The sequence below is a fragment of the Salmo trutta genome, chromosome 32, assembly GCF_901001165.1.
Source record: "Salmo trutta chromosome 32, fSalTru1.1, whole genome shotgun sequence".
NCBI classification, from domain to species: Eukaryota; Metazoa; Chordata; class Actinopteri; order Salmoniformes; family Salmonidae; genus Salmo; species Salmo trutta.
Genome location: NC_042988.1, coordinates 21,684,048 through 21,708,579, shown reverse-complemented (window position 1 = coordinate 21,708,579; position 24,532 = coordinate 21,684,048). Strand labels below are relative to the sequence as shown.

Sequence of the window (24,532 nt, the reverse complement as noted above, 5' to 3'; positions counted from 1 at the left end):
CTACCATGTTTATAAAGAAGTTGAATGACATTGCCTTATCTTGTATGTTAGTTCATGCATGTGCTCGCAAGGAGGATGTGTGTAGTCTGGGGGGGTTTGGGGGTGTATGTTAGTTCATGCATGTGCTTGTCAGGATGTGTGTAGTTTGGGGGGGTTTGGGGGTGTATGTTTTTGTGTCTTATGTAAGCTTTGTTCAGCAGAATGGGCTCTTTGTGTTTGTTGCTTATCTCTGCCATTCTGTTTCCACAGCATCATGTCAGATGTACAGCTTTCACAATGTCCCATCATTGACATTGCCTGACTGAACAACCATAAGATTTTAAGATATGACTGATTGTTCACCTCTTTTGAAAATGTATTAAATCTTAATACAGGCAAGATTAGAATGACATTTTGGATGTCACGTCATGGTATTTCCACAACATAGAAACGTAGGCTCATATGCACATATCTCTACCCTTTATGGCTCAAGACTGGATTTACACATTCACATTTTGACACGTGCGTAATAGTGGAAAGCTGCTATTCTGAGCGCAGTTGTTTTCCAAAAGGTACCAGTGCAGAGCTTTCAAAGCACCCTTCCTGTTGAGGGCCTTAATGACTCAGCCTTCACGCAGGATGTGACTGGAGCATAGGCCCAGGTGCACACTGGCACTCTGAACTGGAAGAAACGGTACATTAAGATGCAGTTTCACGCTGACAAAAAGCTAAGGCACCAAACGGGCAACAGAACAGTATGACTTATGACTCCCAGCTGTGGACTGCTTGGTCTTATCAAGGTTTCAGTTATTTTCCCCAAATCCCTCCCGCTCTATCTGTGCCAACCATTGTCCAAGACACGACATAGCAGCACAATGCGTTTGAATGCAGAAAAAGAATAGGAGGGAGGATGTCATGTTGTTGGAATGTGTATCCCACAAGGATACCTCCGATCTGTTTTCTGGAACTGGAATCCGACTCCTCTTTGTGCAGTTACAGTTCGGCTTAACCCGAAGACTGAGATGAAAGTTTTGGTGTAGAGGACAAAGTGAAGGGTAAGAGGCCTCGGAACTTTCCAACAGAACTGTTACTATTCTGCCCTCCAGGAGTCTGAGGCGACTTCAAACAGGACTTTGGGTTTAAGAGGAGAGAAAGTCTAGCTTTTGTCATGGAGATGAGGAAATGTGGTCTCGGCTGCGGTGCTGATATCGAAGGGGAGGGGAGCAGAGCTGTCGAAAGGGAAAGTGGCTGGGATCTCTCCCTGGGCTGTTAATCTGTCACCTTATCTCCATTACTGTAAGTGGAGGCCTGATGCCCCTCACCGCACCCACACTGACCTCAAACGGACATGATTAGTCACATGCTTACTCTGTCAGGAGGAGAGGGGAGTTAGTACTGGGGAAGTAAGTAGATGAAAGTTTGGCGCCGCTGGAGAGTAAAAGTCCATTATGAACAAAGGATGGGGTGTGGAGTTTCCTCTTGTCCTGTGACCAAAAAGTGTGGAGTGTTCTGGTGCGTCTGTTTAGCTTAAAGAGGAAGAGGCATGAACTCACACACACACACACACATTCATATTTGCTGTCCTCCACCCCTCAAGACAAAAACAATTCAATGTTTGTTTTCTTTTTTTACCCAAGGAACATTCTCCATGCTGGGAAAAAGCATCTCATTAAGGGCTTGGTTCTCTGTGTGCAGTCAGTTACCACAGGGGTGCAGGTTTAAATGCATACCTCCTTGACAAGCTCTTCCAAGAGGACCCTAGAGTCTGCCACTACATCATCAACTGGCCATTAGGCCTCCCATTAGGGCCTGCCGTCCAATCAGCTATAATCATTAGGGCCTGCCATCCAATAAGCTATAATCATTAGGGCCTGGTCTCTGGACCCTCCATTTCTGTCACAAACACCGGAGTCCCACACAGAGGTGAAGTGTCCCGTTTAGCATTCCTGCAGGTCAGTGTGAGTTAGGCTTTGTCAGCAGCTTCCAGCTGGATCAACACAGAGCTACTATAGTGTGTGTGTGTCTGTCCTGTCCTGTATGTCTTGGCTGGCTGGCTGGCTCTCTTTTCATTAGCCTCTGCTGACTCTGGCCCCATGACAAACAGCAACCAAAAACACTCAAAAGCACTCCGCGTGTCATCATCCTATTATAGATGAGATGTTCATCCATCCAGAAAAGGACCCATGTCCGTTTTGTGCCTGTTTTCATCTGTTTAGTGTTCACTTCAAGCCAACTGCATGTCTTTGGGTGTTTCAAAGGGAAATAAAGAAGACAAAGTGGTGTTTGTGTAATCTTCTGCATGTATCATATGCAAACGTCACTGTTCATTTCCTCTCAGATGTTGTGATGCTGGTGTTATGCACCTGCCTCTTCATTAGCCCCACCCCCCAGCCCATATGGGTCTGTACGGCAGAACCCCCCATCAGGACGATTATGTCACCCTGCTATCCTTCTTTCATCTGAGTGTGTGTCTCTTTCTTTAATAAAACCTGCCGTATGTGTCACACCCCCGAGCCCTATTCTCTGTGGACGCCCAGCTGGGCGGAGACACAATGCAACTCACGCAGGTCATTTGCATGCGGGGTGCTCCATTGCGTCAGCTGTCTAATGGGCCTCAACAGAGTGAACGACCAGGGACCTTATCTCCTCTCATAGTCTTGCTTTGCATCAAACTCCCACAGCCAGGCCCGACCAGGGTTTCCAGGAAGGCTCTGTCTGGCCTGGGAACAAATGACAGAATGAATGATTGTCAGCTCAATTAGTACCTCGTCTCAAATGTTTTACTGTCTTTTAGTGTTTGTGTGCGATCCTCTGGCAAATAAGCGAATTACTTGGAAACAGAGAATTCTCGGGAAAAGAGAATTGGATGAATAATTTGGGTCAGAGCAATAGCTGCACCCATTAGACAAAGAATTTGGATCTCTCTTTTGGGACAGTGCTGAATATGAACTCAGTTCAGTGTTTAGTCTCAGGGTCATTGTGAGGTTTAGGGTATATTACAGTCTTGGTGGGTTGGTGGAGCTCCCAGCATGGTAGCAGTGGGTATATGATATAATCACAGCGGTGAGTCAGTATCTGTGTCCATGGCTCTTCTCCAGGCACTGGGGCTTAGGCCTACAATTTGGGACCTGGAGATGCAATCTTCACTCTGCGTCCGGTGCAGATAACGCCACAGCACATCACAGTCCAGCAGGTCCAGAGTGAAGCCATGGGATTATTTCCCAAGGTGGTGCAGCGGTTTCCCTCTGCTACACCAGAAGTGTTGTAGCTGCTAGTCCTGTTGGTGGACATTAGGGCTGATCCCATTTAGTCGACTGTTTGGTCGATAGGCTGTTGGTCGACCGGGATTTCTTTAGTCGAGCTGTAGCTAATAATAATAATAATAATAATAATTTCATGGTGTACAAGACATGTCTGAGTGGACTAATCTATTGTAGAGGCCGTGGGGATGGCACAGTCCATCAGTCTAAGACATGCTACTGGAATTGTATATGTTTATATTACGTAAGAACAATGGTGTAACACTAATAAAAATAATATGGATGACGCAATAAACACCGAAGTTCTGTAGTGGTCACTGCAGCATGGAGGAGAGAGACAGACAACGGCTGCTAGTACATTTTAGGCCTAGTACTTGAAAAGAACCTCTTGGATGTAGTCTTGGATTTTTGTCCCTGGTTCTTTTCTCAGTGTACCAATGTACTGTAATGTGATTCAACTGATGCTGTATGATGGTGGGCTCATAGGGAGTCAAAGGGACACCATTTGCCAGTGAACCCTGGGGAGCCCCATCACCTGTGAACCCTGGAGAGCCCATCACCTGTGAACCCTGGGGAGCCCCATCACCTGTGAACCCTGGAGAGCCCCATCACCTGTGAACCCTGGGGAGCCCCATCACCTGTGAACCCTGGAGAGCCCCATCACCTGGGAGCCCCATCACCTGTGAACCCTGGGGAGCCCCATCACCTGGGAGCCCCATCACCTGTGAACCCTGGAGAGCCCCATCACCTGTGAACCCTGGGGAGCCCCATCACCTGTGAACCCTGGGGAGCCCCATCACCTGTGAACCCTGGGGAGCCTCATCACCTGTGATCCCTGGGGAGCCCCATCACCTGGGAGCCCCATCACCTGTGAACCCTGGAGAGCCCCATCACCTGTGAACCCTGGGGAGCCCCATCACCTGTGAACCCTGGGGAGCCCCATCACCTGTGAACCCTGGGGAGCCCCATCACCTGTGAACCCTGCGGAGCCCCATCACCTATGAACCCTGGGGAGCCCCATCACCTGTGAACCCTGGGGAGCCTCATCACCTGTGAACCCTGGGGAGCCTCATCACCTGTGCAGTGTTGACATTACATAGGATAATACAGAGCTTGTGTCCCTCCCAGCTATGACTGCTATGTCCTTATGATTAAGATAAGAAAATCCCTTCAATGTACAGGTCTAGCCTGTTTTCTAATGTTTGCTTCCCTCAAAATAGTTTCAGGTGCATTAACTCTTTTGGCATAATGAATTGGCTGAGGTGCAGAGATGCGTAGTTGAGACAGATGTTTCCCTTTTCATGGTATTTTGGGTTAACCCTCTCTGGTGATCCTTTTAAGACAAAATAGGATGTGGTCAAGGAAATTACCGCTCTTTCTATTTTGGTTTGGATGACCAATCTATTGTTGGTGTTCTACGCAGGACGTTGGGTCCAGTTTTTGTTGTCTTTATTTGTATAGTACAAGTATTCCCAAATGGGGGTAAAATGTATACTTTTTTTGAATTTTTCTCACATTTTCAAACAGTCCATTTATATTTTCCAATGGGGCTATACATTTGGGTGAGTTTTTTCTCGCCTGAGTAGCCTCGTTTCACTGCCAAAAATCTAATTCAACCATCCAGTGTTCAGCGAAATAACAACACAATGTCAAATACAGGTAGCCTAGTCAAATAAATAAGATCCAATCACATTAACCGTTACTCTCTCGCGGGAAACCTTCACTCTTGTGCAGACATTTAGAAACAAAACATGACAATTTGAAAAATAAGCCACGGGAGTTTTTTGAGTGAGAATAAAGATGACTTGCGAGTAGTAAGACATGTATAAAAGCAACAGATACCATTAATAAGAAGGGGCTAGATGCGTCTTATATGGTGAGCTACCGAGTGGCTAGGACAGGCAAGCCCCATACTATTGTGGAGGACTTAATTCTTCCTGCTGTTGCGGATATGACTGGGACAATGCTGGGGGAAAAGACCCAAAAAACGATACAGACATTTACTTCATCAAACAACACTGTTTCACGCCGCATCAGTGACATTGCAGGAGATTTTTTCAAACAATTACTGCTTCGCATACAAGCCAGTGAATTATATGCGTTACAGCTGGATGAGTCAACAGACGTGGCGGGCCTGGAACAGCTCCTGGTATATGTCCGTTACGTTTATAGGGGGTCAATTAAGGAAGACATCCTCTTCTGTAAACCAGGACAACAGGAGAGGATATTTTTGTAAGTACTGGACAGCTTTGTAACATCAAATGGACTTTGGTAGTCAAGATAGGTTGGTATCTGTACTGATGGCGCAAACGCCATGACAGGGAGACATAGTGGAGAGGTAACATGCATGCAAGCAGTTGCTCCCGATGCCACTTGGGTACACTGCAGCATCCACCGAGAGGCTCTTGCTGCCAAGAGAATGCCTGACAGCTTGAAAGACGTTTTGGATACTACAGTGAAAATGGTTAACTTTGTTAAAGCTAGGCCCCTGAACTCTCGTGTATTTTCAGCATTATACAATGATATGGGCAGCGACCATGTAACGCTTTTACAACATACAGAAGTGCTCTGGTTATCAAGGGGCAAAGTATTGACACATATTTTTTTATTGAGACAAGCTTAACGTTTTCTTTACTGACCATAATTTTCACTTGTCTGACCGCTTGCATGGTGAGTTTCTCACACGGCTGGCCTATCTGGGTGATGTTTTTTCTCGCCGGAATCATCTGAATCTAGGATTACAGGGACTCTCCGCAACTATATTCAATGTGCAGGACAAAATTGAGGCTATGATTAAGAAGTTGGAGCTCTTTTCTGTCTGCATTAACAAGGGGACACACAGGTCTTTCCATCATTGCATGATTTTTTTTGTGTGCAAATGAACTCAAGCTTACAGACAATGTCAAATGTGATATAGCAAAGCACCTGAGTGAGCTGGGTGCGCAATTACGCAGGTACTTTCCGGAAACGGACGACACAAACAACTGGATTCGTTATCCCTTTCATGCCCTGCCTCCAGTACGCTTACCGATATCTGAACAAGAGAGTCTCATCGAAATTGCAACAAGCGGTTCTGTGAAAATGTAATTTAATCAGAAGCCACTGCCAGATTTCTGGATAGGGCTGTGCTCAGAGTATCTTGCCTTGGCAAATCCCGCTGTTAAGACACTGATGCACTTTGCAACCACGTACTTATGTGAGTGGATTCTCGGCCCTCACTAGCATGAAAAACTAAATACAGGCACAGACTGTGTGAGAAATTATTTAAGATTGAGAATCTCTCTAATACAACACACCATTGCAGTTATGTGCATCCTTTCAAGCACACCCTTCTCATTAACCTGTGGTGAGTTATTCACAATTTTTGATGAACAAAAATTGTTTTATATGTAAGATGGCTAAATAAAGAGAAAATTATTGATGTATTATTATAATATTATTTGTGCCTTGGTCCTATAAGAGGTCTTTGTCACTTCCCACAAGCCAGGTTGTGACAAACTCACACTCATTCTTATGTTTAACTGTATTGTAAAGTGTGTGTGTGTGGCAGGCTTACAATGATGGCAAAAAAACTACATTTGAGAGTGCTAGAGGGGGTATGCAGCTGGAGGTTGAATGTTTTAAGGGGTACGGGACTATAAAAAGTTAGGGAACCCCCCATTCTACTATAGTAGTAGAATGCAGCCTGATTTGTGTATCTTCTGAGATTGATCCTTCCTTTCATAAAATGTCACTTCATCAGATGATAGTCTCTGACTGATGGGAATAAGCTTGAACTGCTGTATTTGGGTAGAAAATAAACCCAGTGATTGAATCCCCAAACGGAACCTTCTGAGGTTTGCCTTGAGATGAACTATGATCTATGTGTTTTCTTAACTGCCTGCCCTCCTTACACTGTTCAGCTTTACCTATCAAATCATAGCTGTACTGTTAGTCCTTTGCACACGTATAATTAAAGCACTTTTCTGGTAGTTTGTCATGAAACAGCAGGGCCGTTTTTCTCTGCTCTCTGTGCCAAGGAAAACATTCCCTCTTTCATTGCCCTTTGCTTTTCTCTCCTCGTACCTCCTCTTTCAGTAAAACCAAAGTCTTTGGAGCGTTCTTCTCTGTAACTGACTTCTGCATCAGCACCAACGACTTATTTTTCTTTGCATTTAAATCCTGATCACAAAAGAAGCGCCAGGCCAGTGTTTAGGTTGCCTGACAACTCCAATGGAATTATTCCGCTGCTCCCCTGCATTCGCGATATACTCCAGTCTGAGTCTGCCATTGTTGAAGTTGTTTGTAGTGACGTAAAAATGAGTGTGTTGTACAAAACACAAGTAATCAGTGATTGGATAATCTCTAACCAATCAGCGTATCAAAGCCAATGACGCATTTTCAAAACGCCTCTTTACCTACGTGTTCTGGCTCTGGCGCAACCCGTTGGTTTCTGGGACCAATCAGAACGCTTACAATGCGTTTGTGTGCTAGAAATTGTCCAGGAGGTACTCCAATCCAGACTCATTGCGGAGTAGAAACTTATGTCCGTGGTCGTGGCGTAGCGTTTGGCCGGAGCAAGGATTTTGAGTAGCCAGGCCTGTGTTTAGGGCGGCTTCGATTTATTTTCTCCGGGGTTGCTGCTTCCTGCTGCAGTGTGATGGTGGCCTCCTTTAGCCGGGGCTGGCCTGAGCTCTGATACTTGGGATCTCTCAGCCAGCTCCCCAGTGGCCTGCCCTGCAGCTGTCGAACCATGTCAGTTGGCCTGGAGATGAAAGTCTCGCGGCCCTCTCCTTCACGGGGAGTGCCTGACCGCCGTGTCGTCACGGATACGTGTCCATTAGGGCCCAGTGAGTGGCAGGCCGGCTCCACAGACAGCGGGGTTCACTGCACACACAGCCCAGGTGCACACACACACACACCCTGAGGCAGAGAGCTGTGAAACGCATCACACACAATCATGATTTATGACTCTGAGGCCCCCCTGTGCACTGGTTAATTGAACACCGTTTCAAGGGTCGTAAATTGATGCATCCGTCTAACTGACTAGGCCGTGTCAATTTCAAGCCCTTGGATGGGAGCTTTGTTTCTAGGTCCCTGTTGACGTACGGTAAAACTTGTTCTCATCCTCAATGATATTGTGCTGTAACGACTGACATTCAATTCAAATGGTACAGCAGCATTGTCGCATCATTTACAACATCAACATGGTTAAAGAGGGTACCACTACCACCCTCTCTCTTCAACATGGTTAAAGAGGGTACCACTACCACCCTGTCTCTTCAACATGGTTAAAGAGGGTACCACTACCACCCTCTCTCTTCAACATGGTTAAAGAGGGTATCACTACCACCCTCTCTCTTCAACATGGTTAAAGAGGGTACCACTACCACCCTGTCTCTTCAACATGGTTAAAGAGGGTACCACTACCACCCTGTCTCTTCAACATGGTTAAAGAGGGTACCACTACCACCCTGTCTCTTCAACATGGTTAAAGAGGGTACCACTACCACCCTGTCTCTTCAACATGGTTAAAGAGGGTACCACTACCACCCTGTCTCTTCAACATGGTTAAAGAGGGTACCACTACCACCCTGTCTCTTCAACATGGTTATAGAGTGTACCACTACCACCCTGTCTCTTCAACATGGTTAAAGAGGGTACCACTACCACCCTGTCTCTTCAACATGGTTAAAGAGGGTACCACTACCACCCTGTCTCTTCAACATGGTTATAGAGGGTACCACTACCACCCTGTCTCTTCAACATGGTTAAAGAGTGTACCACTACCACCCTGTCTCTTCAACATGGTTATAGAGTGTACCACTACCACCCTGTCTCTTCAACATGGTTATAGAGGGTACCACTACCACCCTCTCTCTTCAACATGGTTATAGAGGGTACCACTACCACCCTCTCTCTTCAACATGGTTATAGAGGGTACCACTACCACCCTCTCTCTTCAACATGGTTATAGAGGGTACCACTACCACCCTCTCTCTTCAACATGTTTATAGAGGGTACCACTACCACCCTCTCTCTTCAACATGGTTATAGAGTGTACCACTACCACCCTGTCTCTTCAACATGGTTATAGAGTGTACCACTACCACCCTGTCTCTTCAACATGGTTATAGTGTACCACTACCACCCTCTCTCTTCAACATGGTTATAGAGTGTACCACTACCACCCTGTCTCTTCAACATGGTTAAAGAGTGTACCACTACCACCCTGTCTCTTCAACATGGTTATAGAGTGTACCACTACCACCCTCTCTCTTCAACATGGTTAAAGAGGGTACCACTACCACCCTGTCTCTTCAACATGGTTAGAGGGTACCACTACCACCCTGTCTCTTCAACATGGTTAAAGAGGGTACCACTACCACCCTGTCTCTTCAACATGGTTAAAGAGGGTACCACTACCACCCTCTCTCTTCAACATGGTTATAGAGGGTACCACTACCACCCTGTCTCTTCAACATGGTTAAAGAGGGTACCACTACCACCCTGTCTCTTCAACATGGTTAGAGGGTACCACTACCACCCTGTCTCTTCAACATGGTTATAGAGGGTACCACTACCACCCTGTCTCTTCAACATGGTTATAGAGGGTACCATTACCACCCTGTCTCTTCAACATGGTTGTTCTGTAATGAAATGGGACAAGTTCCATACTGTATCTGTAATGAAACTACTGCTCCTCGTTTATAATCACATTCCGCTTTACATGAGGACTTTTCAACCATGAGAGAGTGGTTATTCATGGTAGGTATTGGACAGGAAATGTAAACTTCATAGGAAACAAGGAAAGGGGGTGTTTCAGTTGTCCCAAATAACCAATTTTATGACTTTTGCTCTAGGCCCAATTCATAAAGCACAATGTTTGTCCTCTCTTTGAAAGAGTGTTCCCTATCTTTATGTTCCATATTTTCATCTGGATCGGAAAATGAAGGCTTTTCCTTAAGTCTATTTAGCATGCAATTTTTTCCTTAATGTGGACTCCCCCGGTGACTACTGTACCTCAATCTATTGTTTTCCTCGTGTTTCCTCCCTCAACTAAGACCACAACGTTATTAGTACTAATCCTCCTAACCTCTGTCTGTCTGTTCTCACCACTGGACCTGTGACCAGTAAGAAAGTCAAACACCAACATGTTCAAGACCCCGCAGACCACGGGAGATGAATCAACCTCCCCTTTTAAACTTTAAAGGCATTTCAGCCACTTTTCAACATCATATTAATTATCTCCAGCACCAAGTCGGAAGTTTACATACACCTTAGCCAAATACATTTAAACTCAGTTTTTCACAATTCCTGACATTTAATCCTAGTAAAAATTCCCTGTCTTAGGTCAGTTAGGATCACCACTTTATATTAAGAATGTGAAATGTCAGAATAATAGTAGAGAGAATGATTTATTTCAGCTTTTATTTCTTTCATCACATTCCCAGTGGGTCAGAAGTTTGCATACACTCAATGACTATTTGGTAGCATTGCCTTTACATTTTTTAACTTGGGTCAAACGTTTCAGGTAGCCTTCCACAAGCTTCCCACAGTAAGTTGGGTGAATTTTGGCCCATTCCTCCTGACAGAGCTAGGGTAACGCTTTTTCAGTTCTGCCCACAAATTTTCTATAGGATTGAGGTCAGGGCTTTGTGATGGTCACTCCAGTACCTTGACTTTGTTGTCCTTAAGCCATTTTGCCACAACTTTGGAAGTTTGATTGTCCATTTGGAAGACCCATTTGCGACCAAGCTTTAACTTCCTGACTGATGTCTTGAGATGTTGCTTCAATATATCCACATAATTTTCCTCCCTCATGATGCCATCTATTTTGTGAAGTGCACCAGGCCCTCCTGCAGCAAAGCACCCCCACAACATGATGCTGCCACCCCCGTGCTTCACGGTTGGGATGGTGTTCTTCGGCTTGCAAACCTCCTCCTTTTTCCTCCAAACGATGGTCATTATGGCCAAACAGTTCTATTTTTGTTTCATCAGACCAGAGGACATTTCTCCAAAAAGTACGATCTTTGTCCCCATGTGCAGTTGCAAACCGTAGTTTGGGTTTTTTATGGCGGTTTTGGAGCATTGGCTTCTTCCTTGCTGAGCGGCCTTTCAGGTTATGTTGATATAGGACTCGTTTTACTGTGGATATAGATACTTTTGTACCTGTTTTCTCCAGAACCTTTGCTGTTGTTCTGGGTTTGATTTGCACTTTTCGCACCGAAGTACGTTCATCTCTAGGAGACAACGTGTCTCCTTCCTGAGCGGTATGACAGCTACGTGGTCCCATGGCGTTTATACTTGCGTATTATTGTTTGTACAGATGAACGTGGTACCTTCAGGTTTTTGGAAATTGCTCCCAAGGATGAACCAGACTTGTGGAGGTCTACAATTCTATTTCTGAGGTCTTGGCTGATTTCTTTTGATTTTCCCATGATGTCAAGCAAAGAGGCACTGAGTTTGAAGGTAGGCCTTGAAATACATCCACAGGTACACCTCCAATTCACTCAGATGATGTCAATTAGCCTATCAGAAGCTTCTAAAGCCATGCCATCATTTTCTGCAATTTTCAAAGCTGTTTAAAGGCACAGTCAACTTAGTTTATGTAAACTTCTGACCCACTGGAATTGTGATACAGTGAATTATAAGTGAAATAATCTCTGTAAACAATTGTTGGAAAAATTACCTGTGTCATGCACAAAGTAGATGTCCTAACCGACTTGCCAAAACTATAGTTTGTTAACAAGAAATTGGTGGAGTGGTTGAAAAACGAGTTTTAATGACTCTGACCTAAGTGTATGTAAACTTCCGACTTCAACTGTATGTGAAAACTGCGCATTTCTATGATCTGTGGTTAAAAAAATAAGAAGATGCTTTTCTGTGACATCCCAGGGTAGGATTAAAAGGGAAAAACTGATTTTCAAGTCCAGGGGATGGTACTTTCTTGCTCCCCATGTCACCGCGAATGTCATAGTGTTTGAAAATGACTGCTTATTAAAGGTTTAAACTTTTGATGATGTCATCGGTTAGAACTTTTTATATATTTTTCTTCAAAACGGCGAAATGCGCCATTTTCACATGTTGACACTGGTATTGTGCTGGAGATAATGAAAATGAGGTGAGGTAATGAAAAGTGGGAGAGTTACCCTTTAACACTAGTACCGCTGGGCCTGGATGGACCACCCCTTTCCCTTAGACCGCTGCTCCACTCCAGAGCCCTAAGGCACAGCATCTCAGTGCTTGATGCGTCATTACAGACACCCTGGTTCGATTCCAGGCTGTATCACAACCGGCCGTGATTGGGAGTCCCATAGGGCGGCGCACAATTGGCCCAGCGTCGTCCGGGTTTGGCCGGGGTAGGCCGTCATTGTTAGTAAGAATTTGTTCTTAACTGACTTGCCTAGTTAAATAAAGGTTACATAAAAAAAATATATATATTATATTAGGTAATGAGAAGTCATTCTGACTGCGACATTCTAACAGTGTAATTAATACATTTCATATATGCTATCACAAAAATATTCATTTGGTTGTGTTTATGAAGGTCTTAGGTAACATTAGAATACAAATATATATTTTTTAAATAACACAATAGCATTTTCACTAGTTTGTTACTATAGGCTGTATGTAACAACAAAAATAGAAACAAAAATTCAAGTGTTCAATGTATTTTATTTGTGGAGTTCCTTTGTTACAACTATGAAACAGAAAGTATATGTGTTGGAATGCGGTAACTACTTATTTTTATTTAAAAAAAATATAATAATCCCCATCCGCCAAGATGCAAGGTCAGCAAGACGCGCAGTCAAATGATGAAAACATCAGTAGCCTAAACATCATTATAAGCACCAAGTGCGCTTGATAAAATGTAAATCAGCACAAAAGCAATAATGGCATTATAATGAATATGTGTCAATGACAGCAGTCAAAAATAGTCAATTATTGTCAGCTCGTGCTTACATGGTGTGTGTGTTCACACAGTAGCATCAGCTGGAGTATGTCTTTTTAGTGCTTAGGTTCAGGCTTAGGTTCATGATGAGTCTCAGAATCTGAAGAATAATCACGTCATGAATCATTTCTTCCCCAGCATCTGAGTCGTTTTCATTCAGATTTTGTAGCAATGCTAATTTAGCATGTGCATCCATTCGTGTTGGTCTTCTTCCCGTTGTCAATTACACTCTCACTGTGTACTTCAAGTATGCCAGAGTAGACTGATAAGACCGTTTGGATTCGTTGGACTGTATAGGGTTAGGGCTGTTGCACTGACAGTATTATGCCACATCGGCAGTCATGAGTCATGACCGCGGTAAAATTCCACGTGACCGTTGAGTCATGGTATTCTCCTCTTATGCACATGTTGACGTGTTGATAGTACCCAAATCGCTAACGACCATCAGGTCGTTAATGGCCTGGTACTCGGGGATCCATTGTCCATCTAACCACTCTGATATCAATGCAAATGCAGTCAAATCACATCAAATGCTTATCATCAAAACATTATCGTGTTTTTAAAACTCACCTCACTGTGATTGATCAATTTGACGAAAGAAGTTCAACAACAGGTTGAAACTGAGTGGAGAACATGGTCGTTGTTTCAAAGCCTAACATAACAAAATGACCAGCGCTTTCTAAGTTGATGATTCATTCAAAACAGTCAATCACGTATTAGAGCAGATGCATACACATAGGCCCATTGATGACCCAAAAAATACAAAAACTGAATTAAAATAATGATCGTGCTGTTATACAATACATAGCCTACAGCATATTACGCACGGCAGGAAAACATTTTAAAAAATGATTTAAGAGGTCTTTGGTGCCTAATTGTTCTAGCCTAGGGCTGTGGCGGTCACTATGTTGTCAGACTGTTATTGTCATGGAGGAGATGGAAATGCACAGTGGTGAGATATTCTGTAGCTAAAGGTAATGTCTCAGCCTATTCATTATGAACATAAATGACAATTCTCGATATCTAGGCTATTCAAATACAAATTGGTGGCAGCTATCTCTGTAAGCCGCTCTACACAATCAATGAACCAACCACATCGCCTAGGTCTATAAGTTCTCTCCCAGACTCATGGATAGACAGTTTGGAGCGTAGCATAAGGTAACCAGTCCATCCAGTATGTATAATAATACAGTCCGCACTCAAATGCCATTACTATAATTGTTTTAATTTTGGAGAATAGTCTAATAGGGTACATACGGTTTTGAGGTTCTAATTAGAATAGATCAATACAATAGAATGGCCTGTCCTGTTCTTCATTCACAATTGGTGATGACATAATTATGCATCGTTCGCTTCCCCTCCCCCTTTCTCCCCATCATACTTTACTTCATTTATTTAATTTGTTGTTATATGTCTGAAATTAGTTTTGATTTAGGTTCAGTTTCGAGGCAATTATTAAGGTGATTATCAACTGGGCACAGCGCCTTCAACTGTCGGGAGAAGGAGTGGAGCAGGCCCCACTGTTGGGAGAAGGAGTGGAGCAGGCCCCACTGTTGGGAGGAGGGGTGGAGCAGGCCCCACTGTTGGGAGAAGGAGTGGAGCAGGCCCCACTGTTGGGAGAAGGAGTGGAGCACGCCCCACTGTTGGGAGAAGGAGTGGAGCAGGCCCCACTGTTGGGAGAAGGAGTGGAGCAGGCCCCACTGTTGGGAGAAGGAGTGGAGCAGGCCCCACTGTTGGGAGGAGGGGTGGAGCAGGCCCCACTGTTGGGAGAAGGAGTGGAGCACGCCCCACTGTTGGGAGAAGGAGTGGAGCAGGCCCCACTGTTGGGAGAAGGAGTGGAGCAGGCCCCACTGTTGGGAGAAGGAGTGGAGCAGGCCCCACTGTTGGGAGAAGGAGTGGAGGAGGCCCCACTGTTGGGAGAAGGAGTGGAGCAGGCCCCACTGCTGGGAGAAGGGGTGGAGCAGGCCCCACTGTCGGGAGAAGGGGTGGAGCAGGCCCCACTGTCGGGAGGAGGGGTGGAGCAGGCCCCACTGTCGGGAGGAGGGGTGGAGCAGGCCCCACTGTCGGGAGGAGGGGTGGAGCAGGCCCCACTGTCGGGAGAAGCGGTGGAGCAGGCTCCACTGTCGGGAGGAGGGGTGGAGCAGGCCCCACTGTCGGGAGGAGGGGTGAAGCAGGCCCCACTGTCGGGAGAAGGAGTGGAGCAGGCCCCACTGTTGGGAGAAGGAGTGGAGCAGGCCCCACTGTTGGGAGAAGGAGTGGAGCAGGCCCCCCTGTTGGGAGAAGGAGTGGAGCAGGCCCCACTGTTGGGAGAAGGAGTGGAGCAGGCCCCACTGCGGGGAGAAGGGGTGGAGCAGGCCCCACTGCGGGAGAAGGGGTGGAGCAGGCTCCACTGTCGGGAGGAGGGGTGGAGCAGGCCCCACTGTCGGGAGGCGGGGTGGAGCTAGCTCCACTGTCGGGAGAAGGAGTGGAGCAGGCTCCACTGTCGGGAGGAGGGGCGGAGGGGGAAACCATTAAAGAAATGACATGCCCTCCTAAAACTAATTATAACACCAGTTCTGTTTGTGATATTAAGATTCTAAGAACGACAGTGTGTTATATAGGGTTATTTAGGAAAAGTCAAGGACTGAGGGGGGCATGACTTAAATGGCAGAGTATTTTTTTTAATGAGCAGTCCAAATTACTGCTTTAGCAGTTCTAGTGTTATCCTTCACAACCTTTTCAACTCCTCATGAGAGATGGATTCAGGGAATAGTTTTCTTCTTTGTCCCCTCAGTATGAGTGAATGAATTAAACCTTTGCTGACTGTAATGGGATCAGCAGTACTTCTACAGAGTGACAGAAAGGAGTTAGACTGTTGTCACTGACCCCAAAACAGTTCCAGACGACAACAAAATGGCTGTGTGAAGTCATTACAATCAATTTGGGACACCAGCAGTTTCAACTACTCACAGGGCAAATCACCTTTTCCCATAAACACCCCCCTTGACCTGGGGTGTTGTGTGTGTACATGTGCGTTTCAAAGCTCATCTCTTCTGCTGGTGTTAGTGTTGGCCCTCTGGCGTGCCGTGTCCGTGTGTGACCACACACTCCTCCAGGCCCATCTGCAGCGCTTTTATTTACATACCGTGGTGCTACTCCCCATGCCAAGCTGGCCCGGGCTCCGAACCCCAGGTCCCCACTGGCTGAGCCAGAGCCGGACTGGGAAGACAACACATGGGCCTCAGGTTTCACTCCACTTCATCTCAAAGGAAAACATTGGGAGCCTCAACTCTCTTCATTCTTACGTTAGACCATGCATGTTGGCGTTCCTGTCAGTCATTAGGACGTAGCTTGTTGGAGCCTAGAGGGCCAGGAGAGGAGAACAGGCCCAGATATGATGGGGAGAGAACAATCTGGCTCTTATCTGTGCTGCTACGTGTCTGATGTTGGTGTTATCTGCCTTTTCTTGTCTCCTGATAAGAGTGTGGCGTGAGTAAAGCCCCAGGCGTGGGGCAGCAGGTGTGGGCAGGCAGGGTGACACTACAGTACAGCAGCGTACACATTCCTCTGGAGAGGCTGAAGTGTGAAAGATCTGGATCAGTAGGACACTGCTTAGGGCAGGAGGGGAGCCTTATCCCCTTGTCCCCTTGCTCTGATCAGCTAAGTAATTGCTCAGTTGTTTAAAGAATGTTTTTCCCCTTTTATGAAAGGGCATTTGTACTCTCTTTTTTTGGTGGTTGTTTGGTTACTTGATTGTGTGAGATGCTGGTTGTCTGTGTCTGGATCCTCTTGTGTACTAGAGGTGGTCCTGGTTTGTGTGTAGGCTGCGTAATGAGTTGTGAATGGAACAGGAGGAACTCCCTGCTTCTCAGGCATTTCTCTAATCATCGGAGGAACGAGGGGAAAATAGAGTGCAGAAAAAAGGGAGAGGGGGCAGGGAGACAGAGAGAACGAAAGAGAGAGGGCGGAGTAGAGTCGGTGAGATGGAGGAACAGAGTTTAGGGACCTCTCTCTCTATCGCGCTGTCTCCCTTTCTCCCTCCCCTGGGAGGGGGCTCACACAATGGCCTAAGCCTCCCGCTCTTTGGAACAATGGTCTTGGGAAAGGAAGTGTAGAAGAGGCCCAGCTCAAGTCCCTGCTTTTGTTTCTGAGAGGTCCCCCCCTTCGTGTCACAGCCAGATTGCAACGAAACACCCCTGAGGTCACTCACACACCCCTACACCTCCGGTTCCTGGTCACACAGCCAGTGCTTCCTCATGGTGCCTCCAGTAAAACTCTGGCCCCCTCTGATCACCCCCAAACACCACCCCCAGGAGGTGGAGGTGATGGGGCAAACCGGAAAACTGTCCCACAAGACGAGGTACATTCCTCCCGGAGAAAAACAACACCTAAACAAAGTGGACCGCCAGAGGCCTGGGAGGTGAACTGAGATGGGCTTGTCTCTGCCCGGCTGAGTGTGAGTGTGTGCCATTTCAATGTGGTCTCCAACAATGGGGTCCCATCATGTGCCAGTACATTGTGCACGGTGGGAAAATACCATGCAGAATGAACAGTCATGGACACGAGATGGAGAGAGGAAATTTGGCTTAGTTTGTTAGCACTTTAGGAAAAATACTCAGCCACACCACCAATCTCTTACCCCTGATGTGTTCTTAACCTTGTGTTCTTAACGGCAAGACAGTTTGGACTCCTCTGCATAGCTGCGTATACTGAAGTAATATGGGGTAATCTGGCATGGAGAATTCTGAGGGGCGATGACCATATATATATTTTGTAATGCTTGTTTGCCACAGGAGGAAGCACTCGGCCTTCACTTTCTCCTCTCTACTCTCTCTCTCTGACAGAACTTGCCCTTATAGTTTAAGTGCGAGAGTTCAGAAACTGTGGCTCTGATTGCTGAGGGATTTTCCCGCTCTTTGGCTAGGAGGCAGGTGTTCAGACAGGTCGTGGATGTGTAGGAGTGAGCAGCAGCACAAGGGGCCTCAAGACACAGCAGTGAGAGTACTGCTTCCTATGATGTAACCAGGCAGGTGCAGTTACGCAGGTGTTAACTGCACCAGGAACAGGTAGGTGTTGGTAGATGGTTGAGCCTCCTATGGTCAAAATGCTGTAAAGGTCAATATATAGCTCCAGAGAGGGCTAGCCACCAGGCAAACTGAGGACCTAACTTTACCCAGCGGACTTAGCAGTGTGTGATGACTTTTCTCCACATGTAACTGTTGATTTGAGGAAAGCTAAGTAAACAGATAAAACCGATCTGTGTTGAAATCTATGGCTGTGGTCCATTCTGGCAGCGCTGTCTCTAGACGTGGGGAATAGCCACTCTGACGCCTCACAGAGCCGTTTAAAAACGACAGGGATCTGGGAACTGGCCAGGGGAACGGCCTCCTTTGTGTGCGACCCTGTCATTGTCCCAGAGCTCAGATAAGACAAAAAAAAAAATACCCCAGCACTGCACTGTGACTTCCTGTCCCCATTTACTCAGCAGATAAGGCCCTATTCCCACAATGAGATATGAAGGAGAGACTGAGGAGCGGGGTGGCGAAAGATAATTTTACTTTTCAATTCACATTACATCCTTGCTTTACTGTACCTTTTGTTGTGGCTGGCAATGCAACATTTTTGGTCCTCAGCTCAAATTTACCGTAAATATCACAGTAGCCACAAGCCAGTAAGCAAAACTATTCAACAGTGACAAACTTTTATTCTTAAACAAATTACACTATTGAATAATGCAACCAAACCATATTACACTCTTGAATAATGCAACAATTCACAAGCATGTATGTGCAAAGGGTAGGAAGCATGAGTTTTTACTCACCAAAGTAACAACACAGTGTTGTCAAAGACTTAGTAACTTAGTTGTAGTCATGATCTGGTTACCTATAACTACAAACATAGTTATGTTTTGGGGTTATTACTTGAGAACTTATTTCCGGATATCTTTTAAACTACCCACAATGCACTATTTCGCAACGTCATATGGAGAGAGTTCGTATGCTAGCTCGGTATCTAGCTCAAGCCGGCTAACGTTAGCATCCTCATGCTCTTCACGGACTTTGTGGCTGTGTTATCTCGTAGGAACCTGTTAGCACGGCATACTCTGGTGCCTTCTTGCCGTGGGCTCAAAACGAAAGAAAATCATACTTTTTTGCTCTGTATTACCTCGTCTGTTCTCCTTTTTGTTTTGTCAATTTTTCGGCATGTTGGGCCTCCCAAGCGGCACAGTGGTCTAAGGCACTGCATCGTAGTGCTAGCTGTGCCACTAGAGATTCTGGGTTCGAGTCCAGGCTCTCTCACAGCCGGCCGCGACCGGGAGATGCATGGGGCGGCGCACAATTGGCCCAGAGTCGTCCGGATTAGGGGAGGGTTTGGTCGGCAGGGATGTCCTTGTCCCATCGCGCACTACTGCTTCCTGTGGCGGGCTGGGCGCAGTGCACGCTAACACGGTCGCCAGGTGCACGGTGTTTCCTCTGACACATTGGTGCGGCTGGCTTCCGGGTGAAGTGGGCATTGTGTCAAGAATCAGTGCAGCTTGGTTGGGTTGTGTTTCGGAGGACGTGCTGCTCTCGACCTTTGCCTCTCCCGAGTCCATATGGGCGTTGCAGCGATGAGACAAGACTGTAGCTGCCAATTGGATACCACGAAATTGGGGAGAAAATGGGGCAATTCTTTTTTTACTTAATAAAATACAACTTTTAGGCATGTTCTCTGGGAAGTAGGCTACGGGAGTTTTGTAACTTTTTCCATCTTGGCTTAGTGCTAGCTGATATCTGGAATCTATTGCTTATAGCTATTGGATTTCCCTCACTGACTCTCCATCGGCCCGGAGGAAGCGCCCACCTCTCTCTCGTTTTGGTAGCTAACTCAGCCTGCACTCTTTTTAAAATGTTTTACAATCGGATGGGTCCCAGCCATCAATCTGTAAGTCTTTGCTCTCTCTTTGCTTTTGATCTGTAGTTATGTTTTAGTTGTGCTAGTTTTCTAGCTTGTCTCCAGTTGTTAGGCTCTGGCTAGGTGGTTGGCTAGGCTATTAGCTAATTGGCTAAATAGCTAATGTTAGCTGACTGGCTAGCTTGCTTACTAAAATACCTGCATTGATAACATTCTTTGATAACTGGTTAGATGGCGTTATGTTTTTCCAAAACGTTGGTTTACTTTAATGTAGTTGTAGATGGCCGACTCATGCTGTGCTAACGTAACAATACATTCATAAAGTATTTGCTTGTAAGTTTGCAGAAAATGTTATTGAAACTAGTGTTTGAAGTTATTTCTGTTGGAGTTTACATTATAGGGAATAGGCTAGCTTGCCTATATGTAATCCATATTACACCACACACTCAGAAAAACATTTTCCGACTTGACTTCGGCATTCTTCGGAATTCTGATTTGGTTTTATGTAATAACTTGAGAAATAAGACAAGTGAGGTGTAACTTTGCAGTGGGACTTTTAGTGCGTATACTAATGCAAATCCATATGTTACATGTGGTTCCGTGTATGCTACCTTCCATTTTAAGGGGATTATTTTCTCGCCTGTGGAGATGGGCTTCCAAAGTTTTACCTGGCTCAGTGCAGCCGGCAGCTACTGCGACAATTTCAGAATGTAATAAGGATGGCCATTTGTCATTATTTGACTGTTCGAGTACTCGCATGATTTTCTTTCGAGTTCTCGGAATAAAAACAACAAGCTATTTTTAGAACCGAAAGGCCTGCGCTGGATTTTTTATTTATTTTTTTATCTCTGGTTAACGATTGAGTTTTGACCTCCGTTCGAGCAATCAATTACTCATGCTCATCCCTAGAATGTAACAGGGATGCATTCCAGGTAAAAAAAAAAATCCAGGTGAAAACTTAATAAAACGAGTCTCAGATATTCAAAAACATTGCACTGCTATTACCATTTATTCTGTTTGTACTGTCCTGCTTCCAGGGGGGTAACTGTTTGGTGGGTGTCGTGCTCTACCTCTGAAGGTAGCAGTCGAGACGTAGCGGGTACGCAAGTTTACATTTCAGTAATATGTGTAGCCGACTGTATTTTACATAAAGTGTAGTAAGTGTGGCTCTAAGACGCTGCAGGTCCCGTCCCGTTCCTTCCTTAGCCGTACTGCATGCAGCTTCCTGTGTTCCAGTGCCAGGCCTGTGAGAGCCCTAGGAGCACAGCAGAGCTATGAATTCGCTGGAATCCACCAGCCCTGATTGTGGACCCGGGGTTTCCGCTGACACTCTTGAGTCTTCAAATAGTGCCATCAGATCAAACACTCTGTCTCAGATGCTAAACAATCAGGCCTCCATAAGGCGAGGGGAGGAAAGGGCTTTCTTCAGCCCTTTAATCATCCAAGCAAGATGCTTCCTCGTTGACTGGTTGCAGCTCCCGAGGAGGAAGATGGCCAGCTGTTAAACCACTACAGTAGTTCACCTAATTTGTCACTATTTCAGTATAATATGTCCTCGGGAACAGAGATGTGAAGGGATGTATATTCATCTTGGCATTGGTCCTCTTTATTTACTGGTTTGAGTGATGCCAGTCACAGTAAGTCCTGTTATTGCGACAGGCAGATACCATAGTAGTGTTGTCAAATGGCAGGGAATATGGCATGATGGGACTGCTGACCTTTTTCACAGAGCAGTTTTCGACAAGGCCTACTTTTGAAAGCTCTTTCTTCTGTAACAGCGCTGTTCCTGCCTCACATTTTGGATGGATAATGGTGGCCTGGTCTCTGTTCTACACCACAATGAGTGCAGAAGGAAAATTATGACCTGAACTTTTGTATGTTTATTGCCTAGACCTAAGTGCAGTCATTTGAGCCCCAGAAACAAAATGGATTTTTGAGGCGTTGCCTGCTCTTTTATGGAAGAACATATAATCATAGTTTTGATACTCACAGTGGTTGTCTAATTTTAGTCTGATATTTTACAACAGATTCTGTTTCTGCCAGTCGCACCAGAGACACAGGCTGCGACTTGAATCCATGAACTTGTTCCAAGACAGAATTCTCAAATGTGCAGACTTTAGCAAAATCTCCCCTTTGCCCAGCATTCTTGTGGTACCAAATCTATGGTACGTTATACTTTCAGCTTTAAATTTAAAAAATATATGGAGTCCTCAAAACGTAACCGAACAGGCGGCTCTTTCCCCCTCTCCATAAACTACATTAAAAATAACTTTTAACAAATGTGCAGCAGATGAAAGCTTCAATGGGCAATTTGCTGCAATATTCAGCATTAGAGACTGGTTCCTGTAGTGAAGACAAGGCCAGGCAGCCTGTCCCGTCAGTCACATGAGGGTTTAATGTCAGTGTGTGCTTGTTACACGGCCAGCAAAGTGTTCTGAAAACTTTTTTAAAGAGGGGTTTGTGTTCCTATGACTTGACTGCGACACGCAATGTTTGATACATCTAATTAATTATGGAATTGAGGTCATAATCAAAGAGCCACAGAGATCCCCAAGGGGAAACTGGCTGTGTAGCAGAGATCTTGAATAGAAGCTCACTTCAAAGCACTTGTTTTGGGGCTGTTGAGGCTACCTTGGCCTTGCTCATCTCCTGCTCAGACATAATGAGCAGTAGTAAGACGGGCTGTCGTCATGTCTCCATACCGTGGGTATATCCAGTGTCTGGGACTTCTTTCCCACTCGGTTCTGTGTTACCCCCTGTGGCCTGCCCTTTGACCTCGCTGAACTCATAGCAAACAGTGACCCTCACTGCGGCTGACCCACCTTCAGACGCCATGGGAGACAAGAACACAAGTGCACTCTGTCTTATGACCAGCTGACATGGATGGAGCTCTGCCTCACAGACCTCCATTACTGTTACAGCAGATGACAAATGCTTAGTGTCTGACATTAAACTGTATATCTACCGCTGGCGGTGGTGAATCATAGTCTCAATGACCTTGCTGTAAAATGAGTGACTATTTTCAGCTCAGGGACGATGACTGTGGCATCACACTGACATGCTGATTGAACACAGGGCATAAGCTGCATGACTCTACAAAGCACAACCTTTGTTTGGAATTCACAGAATTTATAAGAATGTGCTGCTTATCACATGCAACTGGTGAGCCTGTGTTTATGTTTGGAGAAATTGTATGAAAGATGTCAAAGAGAGCTGGAGTGTCAGCAGGCAGTGAGATACACAAGGGAACGACCCTGCCATTGGTTGATCACGTCTTGGGAGGGCAGGAGATGTCTCCATCAGTTTAGTTGACAGGTCTGGACGTTGCCCATAGAGACTGTAGAGACTTGGCACATTTCCAATGAGGATTTACCCCAGTGTTTTACCCAAAAGGCGCAGACTTTTCTGTTTCCATCTACGTGGGCCAGCACTCGTGTCTCACTTGGCCATGGCTCCAGCAGATCTGCTCTGACTTGGAGCCATGACAAAGCAACGGTCTTCTTGAATGATGCAGAGGTTGTTGATTCTGCTCGCCACAAGTTTTTAGTGTCACAGTCCTGATGGAAACAGAATAACTAGAGGTTATGTCAACATAAAACACTGAGGACACCCAGGTGTGGGGCTAACTCTAGATGGAAAAGCACCATATGAGTCCCTGTGGTGGCCAGTGACATTCTTTCTTCTAAAGCCACACTAGGCTGATGGAGAGGCATCTCTATCAGAAGATCAAAAGACACAACAAGGTCTCCTCCCCCCTCTGAACAGTGTATTGTCTCCTGACCTGGCCAAAGAGGTCAGCCTGGGGTGAGAGGCTAATGAACTGCCTCTAGAGACGGAGAGAAAGGGACAGATCCATCAGGGACAGCTTGTTTGGGATCGCTCGCTCACCCACCAGGTTTTTGAGAACTGGTGGGTGAGCTAGCTGGAGTCTCCACTTCACTGTCTGTCGCTCTCTCCTTAAACCCTGAACCATGACCCCATAGCCCTCTAATTAAAAAATATATATATATTTAACTAGGCAAGTCAGTTAAGAACAAATTCTTATTTACAATGACGGCCTACCAAAAGGCAAAAGGCCTCCTGCGGGGACGGGGGCCTGAGATTAAAAATAAAAATAAGTGCAATATAAATATAGGACAAAACACACATCACAACAAGAGAGACAACACAACACTACATAAAGAGAGACCTAAGACAACATAGCAAGGCAGCAGCACATGACAACACAGCATGGTAGAAACACAACATGACAACAACATGGTAGCAACTAATCAGGGTGAGTATCTAGACCAGGATCTCTTAGTCCTGTGGCCTGCAGGTCTTCAGCCTTTCCAGAACCAGATGCTCTATAATCTTTTAGAATGACTGAGTTGGTTCCCACAGATAATCTTGTTGAACCTGGAGATGGTTTGAGCTCACAAGCAAACACATGATCATGAGTGAACTAATAATAGATCTGTAAAACAATGCTCAACCTCCAGATTTT

At 45.6% G+C, this 24,532-nt stretch overlaps 1 protein-coding gene across 6 annotated transcripts in view; it reads left to right on the top strand.

Moving 5' to 3' along the window:
* Window positions 1–24,532, top strand: part of LOC115171412 (caskin-2) — a 90,243-nt gene that overhangs the window by 20,411 nt on the left and 45,300 nt on the right. The window lies entirely within an intron of this gene.